Source organism: Bombus huntii, chromosome 11, assembly GCF_024542735.1.
Source record: "Bombus huntii isolate Logan2020A chromosome 11, iyBomHunt1.1, whole genome shotgun sequence".
NCBI lineage: Eukaryota > Metazoa > Arthropoda > Insecta > Hymenoptera > Apidae > Bombus > Bombus huntii.
In genome coordinates, this window is record NC_066248.1 from 5,085,581 (window position 1) to 5,092,355 (window position 6,775).

The 6,775-nt window shown below is 40.3% G+C and overlaps 1 protein-coding gene across 1 annotated transcript in view; it reads left to right on the forward strand.

Annotated features, from left to right (window-relative positions):
• LOC126871435 (pre-piRNA 3'-exonuclease trimmer-like) overlaps nt 1–6,775 on the forward strand; it is a 110,584-nt gene that overhangs the window by 57,638 nt on the left and 46,171 nt on the right. The gene's annotated exons all lie outside the window — the stretch shown is intronic.

A 6,775-nucleotide genomic window follows, 5' to 3' on the forward strand; every position in this document is an offset into this window, starting at 1 on the left:
GCATGCAAACCGTCGCCAATCGATGGAACTGCCGGACGATTCGATCTCGAGGATCGTTGGAAAATTTATTGCCACGTGCCTGTTGATCTAAGTTTTCATTATCTGCTATAAATTACATATATATATATAATATCATTTTACGAAGAAAATATAGTGATCGTAAAAACGAACATAATCATAAATTACGTATTGCAAAGCTTTACGCGCGTACTTGACGCGTGACTGATCACGAAAGTTCTTTCTCAGCTTTTACGATTCTCCGCCCGCGGTTTTGCATTCGTACGCGACCAACGAGCCGGAAGAACCTGATGCATCTTTGATTTTGTCGCGAAACTATGTGTCCACGTCGTGAGTACGCACGCTGCTGGAAAATTAGTTTCTCTGTGATACGAAATTTATCAGTGCCATGAATATACCGATGCAGAGAAACGTAGAGTAACGCTGTAATAAAAATGTACATAATTTTCGCAAAATATACATAAATACTTTATTTTCGTATATGAGAATTATCCGTGTAGCCAGTTGGCCTTGTGCGGCCTGGGATTAATTAAACACACTCGTCCCGAGACTTTCTCATTCCTACAGCAACTTGATTGACAACGAGGGATGCCGTTTTACGGGCAGGGGAGAACGTCTTAACTGCATTCTTTGAGCAACGCGAACTACATTATTCGAAACGGAGGCGCGTACTAGGGTGTTGTCATGGCGACGACGGCGACGACGACGAACATTTGGGGGTCGCATCCCTAAAACTAAACGTCCTTCGGTCCCTAAGAACGCGTGGGAACATTTTCTTAACGAGGATCGATTTTCTGATTATTCGACTAACCCGCACGTGATTCAACCCTTGTGATTCTACGAGGCAATTTGATTCGTGCGCAGAAGAATAGTGGTATACGTTTTTAAGCCACCGAGAGATTTAACAAAAGAGGGAGGAATGAAAGGGAAAGAAAGTAAACGCGATCTAATATACGCTACTGGCTGTACAGCGAGAGCCAAAAGAATTCCTACAGTTCGAATGTAAAAATAAAAGTGAAATATTTTTTATATTCTTAAATATACGCGAATAATAAATGCGTTTATATTGTTGCAGATACTTGCAGTAATAAGCATAATTAATTTTTATTCCTACAAATTTATTATCGTAAATGTCTGTAGATATATTAAGCTGTCCGAGTTTCTTTCGTTTTATAAGGAAATAATAGATTTTTCGTTTTATATTATTTTATCGAATTACGTAGGATTCATTTTGTTCCAATAGAACAAACATAAGTTTATATTTGCTTATAAAACGAAAGAAACTTTTGATGCAACCTGATATTAGTAATACAGAAAACAGTGACTTTCTTTTATCTCTACCAACTGTACGAATACTTGCGTCCTTCGCTGTAATTATTCGGACAACTAATCGTCATGTTTGTGTCTCGAAGAACTCTATCAAATTCTACTCTTTTTTTTTTTTTTTTTAATACCTACTTTACATTACGAGCTATACATGTTTCAAATAATACAGCAATTACAGTAAAACAACCAGCACCTAAAATACTATAAGCAGCGAAAAGCGTTCAATTTGCAATATCAACCAATGCGTCGACTATGGCTGGATGAGAATTGCGACGAAAGTTATCGCGCTGTTATTTGTTATAAAATGATACTCTACATTTGTCACCGTTACAAACTCGTATCGTTCCAATACAATGAAAACGTACGACACGGCAGAGCAAAGTTGCAACTTAAACGACTATGAGACCATAACGAGACGATACTGCTAAGAATTAAAATGTTTCAATGGCTGAATCTAAGTTTTCCGAATCTTCGTTTACGAAACCAATATCTTCAACTGGTCGTACGATACTTACGCTGCACTGTGTAGCTTCGAATCCATCGAGCACATACAGAAAGCGTTTGGTTTTTTCAAAAACGTGACGCTGCTAAAAAAATCTGAAAGGAAGCGAAGGTTCGGCTGTCGAGTGGAAAAAAGGGCAACGAACTAATTGGACGGAAATTCCGTCGCACGAATGTCCCAATCCCTCCTCCTCGATCAACCATCGGGAATCAATTTGCCGGAATGACGGCTCGGTTTTTCAACGCCATCCAAGGAGGGCGTTGTATGATTTATACGCGTCGCTGGTTCGACCGAGAACCGTGCAACGAAACCTTGGCAACGCGTTTGCTCGCGGAAGGCACGGGTGCCAGCCTGATTTCGATACGCGACGTATCCACAGGTGATTCGCAATTTATTCAGCGCGCGGACTCGAATCATCGATCGGACTCGCGTCACTGCCCGTCCGCGTTATTCCTTCGGACGAACGATTGCTTTGTTGTTTTGATATTACTAAGATCTAAACGACACGCAGAAACAAAATTGCCTGCAAGTTCGATCGAAACAGGTCCATTGGGTTGTTTGACGCATCGTCGAAATATTCATATTGGATTGGCAACCAGGTGATTGCGGGTTTTGTCATTAGGTGGTGATTAGTTGCCAACCCAGTATGAATATTTCGACGATGCGTCGAGCAATTTTCTGCCTACATCAGTGAAAGTGAGAGCATTTTCCAATTACTCGAAACAGAGATGGCCTCACCGATTCCGATGATCTTGAAATATATCGTCACAGTCGATAGATTGGATATCCTTTTCCCATACGTTGTCGCCACTACTCGACTTTAGCTTTCGAGTAACAAAGCTAAAATCGAGTTACGTTTAATGATCATTTTTCTATTTTTCTATTGCGAATAATTGCGAAACATAATTTAGTAATTTAGTTAGTAACGAGGTTGGAATAGTTGTCGCGAGGTTTCAGCCCCAGCAACTAAGTTTACAGCGTAGAAGTTGGCTACGAGTTCTGTATAATAATGATCGGTATGGGAGAGAATCGTTGATCTACGGTAAAAGTCGACTTAAATCTCAGAAGAAAGCGGAAAGAAATTGACTATGACGAAAACCTGTCGTCCTCGACGTTCTTTGGGATCTTGATTTCCAGCTCGACAACGTTCTTCGAAGCTTGAAAGTTACCGTTCGAAAGCTACAAAGTTGGAAGATTCGAAGGCTCTGTAAAATTCGGGACTTGGGCAATTTTTATTTGAAAAATTGATAGAGGAATTACGAAAATAATTAGCCTTGGAAAAATCGAGCGATCGGAGGAAGATATTTGCTCGGTTAATACGAAAAGGGTAGAAGTTCGATTCTCAGATGAAATTACTCACGATCGAATGAAAAACCATACGACTTTTACAATTTTCAAAGGGAAACTGCATGGAAGTGGATCAACGATCGTGCGAAACTTACGAACGGGACAAATTGCCGATAAATTCGTATCGATCGGCCGTTTTGCGAATGACCAATGCGACAGAACGTTTAATCGAGGCAAGAAGGACAAGTTATTTAATCGAAGAAATTTGCAGACTTTTCATTAAATCGCTCGACGATCATTTTAAAATCGTAACTTGCTCGCGATATAGCGAATGATCGACAGCGATATTCTTACGAAAAAGGAACGATCCTCTGTAATATTGAAACGAATTCCGTATACGTTCGGATAAATCGCGTTTGAAAGTTAAGTAAAGCCTGGTTGAACATATGAATAACTGGGAATCGTTGAAACAGAATAAAAGATATGTAACGTGGCTAGTGAGCAATCGTTATTTATTCCGTTAATATCGTATTGCGGATGTACGATGATTCGATAAAAAGATAAATTGCAATAACGATGCAACATAAAACAAGATAATTCGTAATCGATGTTCGTTCGAAACGAAAACCGTTTTCAGTAACCGTTTTAACTCGCAATCTGTCGAAAAATATCTACCTTTAGAAAATAGAGAAAAAAGTTTAGTAATTGAAAACGAATGTTGCAAGATTCCAGTCATGGGATTCTAATTTCTGAAATATACAAAGATATTTGGACACTTTTAACCGCTAGCGATGTGTACTTTTAAATTACTGCAAATCTCGCTTAAAATTCCTGGAACAAGTTTCCATAAACAAAGTCGACAAATAGAGTACTTTGCTCGATTTTGATGTACAGAGTAACCGGTACGTTCTCATCGATCTTCGTAACAACGTGATAAGAGTAATCCCATCGATGGAAAGGGGAACGTCTCTCCACCGCCATACTCCATGGTTGGTAGTAGTTTCTTTCTGGAAATTCCGTTTGTTTGCCACGCGCGCAAACAGCACGATGCAATTGCACGAGACAGCGGACTAAGTGGTCTGCCAAGTATGGATTACTTCATCGCAACGTAGCACTGGGCCAATACCTTTCCCATCATTGCATCAGACGTTTGTCAAACGTAGTTTCCTGTTTGGACGAGCTTCCAGTTTCGTCTGACATCCGAATCGTGCTTCGATTCGTTTCTTCCATACTGTTCCGCATTTCGATAAACTTTGAGCTTTAAGATATTGCTCGTCATCCGCCAAGTTCCTTCTTTCTATACTATTTCCTCGCGATAATTTAATTTATCGCGATAAAGGAATCTAGGCAATTTCGACCGAGAGTGGAAGGATTCTGAGATCGTAAAGTTCGGATCCAAACTTTCGCATCGTCTCTATACTTTCAAAGAATTCTATATTTCGAATCTCGCAAGTTCAAAAAATGCTTCGAAACCAGTTCTCCAACAGCGTAAGAAGATCTTTTGTTTACTATGATATTACGATTATTTACCGATGTTAATTGCTCGCCAATATTTGCTATCGATATACGTACTTCCCACCGATATATTTTCTCGTATTTTCTACCATCGTCTGTCGTCTTTCCACTCGGCTCTCCATTCTTCTCTCCACGAGCCTCGTCATAACTTTCGCGGTTCTTGGAAAAATCATGTTACTTACTTGCCTCGCCTAATCCACGACTACAACTTATTCGATATACGAATCGAACTACCTGGAAATACTGCACCGAGTTCTTCGTCCCCTTCGACCAGACTGCAAAATGAAATTTCGCCAACCGACTCTAAAGCCAGTTGTTCAAAAGCCTTCAAAGTGTACGCAGAGCGATAAAATAATTCGAGAGTCAAGCACCTATTTTGAAGGACGCTGTGAATATCCGAGATCCGGACTTTGAAAACCTGACAATAGACTTTTGGGAGAACACCGTAAGGACCTAGCTGGCGCAAGACGAAAGATGGAAGAGCGTGAGAGAGGGGAAATCGCGAAACCCTGTACAGAATTTCCGATTGAATTCGTCCGGTGACAAAGGCTCTATTCACTGTACAATCAACGCGTACCGCGTTCGTGCCGGTTTTCATTCTCCTTTCTGGAATATTCGTCGGCGCGAGGTCGTTCTCTTTCGCGAAGCGCGCTTTGAATTTTTCACGGACACGCTGAGGATAAAATGTGCGCCGGCTATGGTGGCGACAGACTGTATCAATTTTTCTAACGGCAAATAAATCCCAGTCATTCGTTCACGGGTCCTCCATTCGCGCTGATCCTGTTATCCGGTCACGCGTTCACTCGCAAGGTTCCCAAATTTTATGAAGTTTGTTTTTCGGTCCCGTCTGTGACGAAAATTTTCCCAGTAATAATTTAGCGAACTCGAGGAATATCGATTTCGTCCATAATAAATACGCAAAGGTTCGTCTGGTAACGACACGTTTGTTTGTCTCGAAGTTAATATGCGAAAATTTTATAGCGGAGAAGCACGGTAGCTACAAATTCTGTTGGTTTTCCGACTTTTATGTTATTTGGTGTTTAAGGGAATTGCTTTGGCAACTTGTATATTCGGCCCCGTTAAAAATCTGCGTCTTCCATGCAGGGTGTCTCGTAATAAGCGGCCGATGTTTAAGAGACGCCAGATTCAGCGTGTAAAAAGACAATAAAAAAGTATTCGTGTCAACGTGTTTTTCCAAATAAACCGATCGCCGAAACGATTTGGTAAAATCGACCCTTTCGTCCATTTAGTTCGCATACTCTTGAAGAATATTTTCGTCAAAAACATTGATTTATATACAGGCTGTTTCATAATATGCGAGCAATAATTTCGACTCAGCTCGTAAATACGATAGAGAAGATCGTGCCCAGCTTATGTTAACTATCTGATCTTGTTTACGAGACTTAACGAGTATTCTATCGTTTCCTTACATTTTAACGCATCACGTGCTTACATTTTAACGCATCCGTTGGATTTTTATTTGTACGAATACTCGAGATGCGCTGTATACACAACGCGTGCCAAAAGCGTCGAAACATCTGGCCATAAAATTGAACAAGATTTTCAACAAATTCAAGGAACTTCTGTGGATATTGATCGAGTCACCGCATCGATAGCAAGATTTCTCCATTCACGCATTCAGACGCAAGCAAGTCGTTTTGAGCATCTGCTACGAAGCTGACAGTCGGATAAGAGATGATAACACTGAAAACTCGCTATATCTGGTAAACGAGATCAAATAGGACGTACGTTGATACGAAGCTTTTCGTGCTTTTTAGGTGCTGAATCCGTCACTTAAATATTGATCGTTTGTTATGAAAGGTCCTGTACATAAATCAATATTTTTGACGCGAATGTTCTTCGGGAGAAGCTCGGCTAAATCGACAAAAAGATGGTTTCGGTGATATACGACTGGTTCGCGAGCTACTGAATTTTAAAATTGCTCTCGTGTATGAAAAAGAAAAAAAATATGACTCGTCGTATCTTTTCCCTGTGGTTCTCAGATGGATAACGTTATACATATGTAAATTCGTAAAAAACGATGTTCGTAGAAGGGAAAACTTAACATGCATCGATATCGTTCTGGTTTCGGGTAATTTTATCAATTCGTTGCGAGTATTTTGTTCT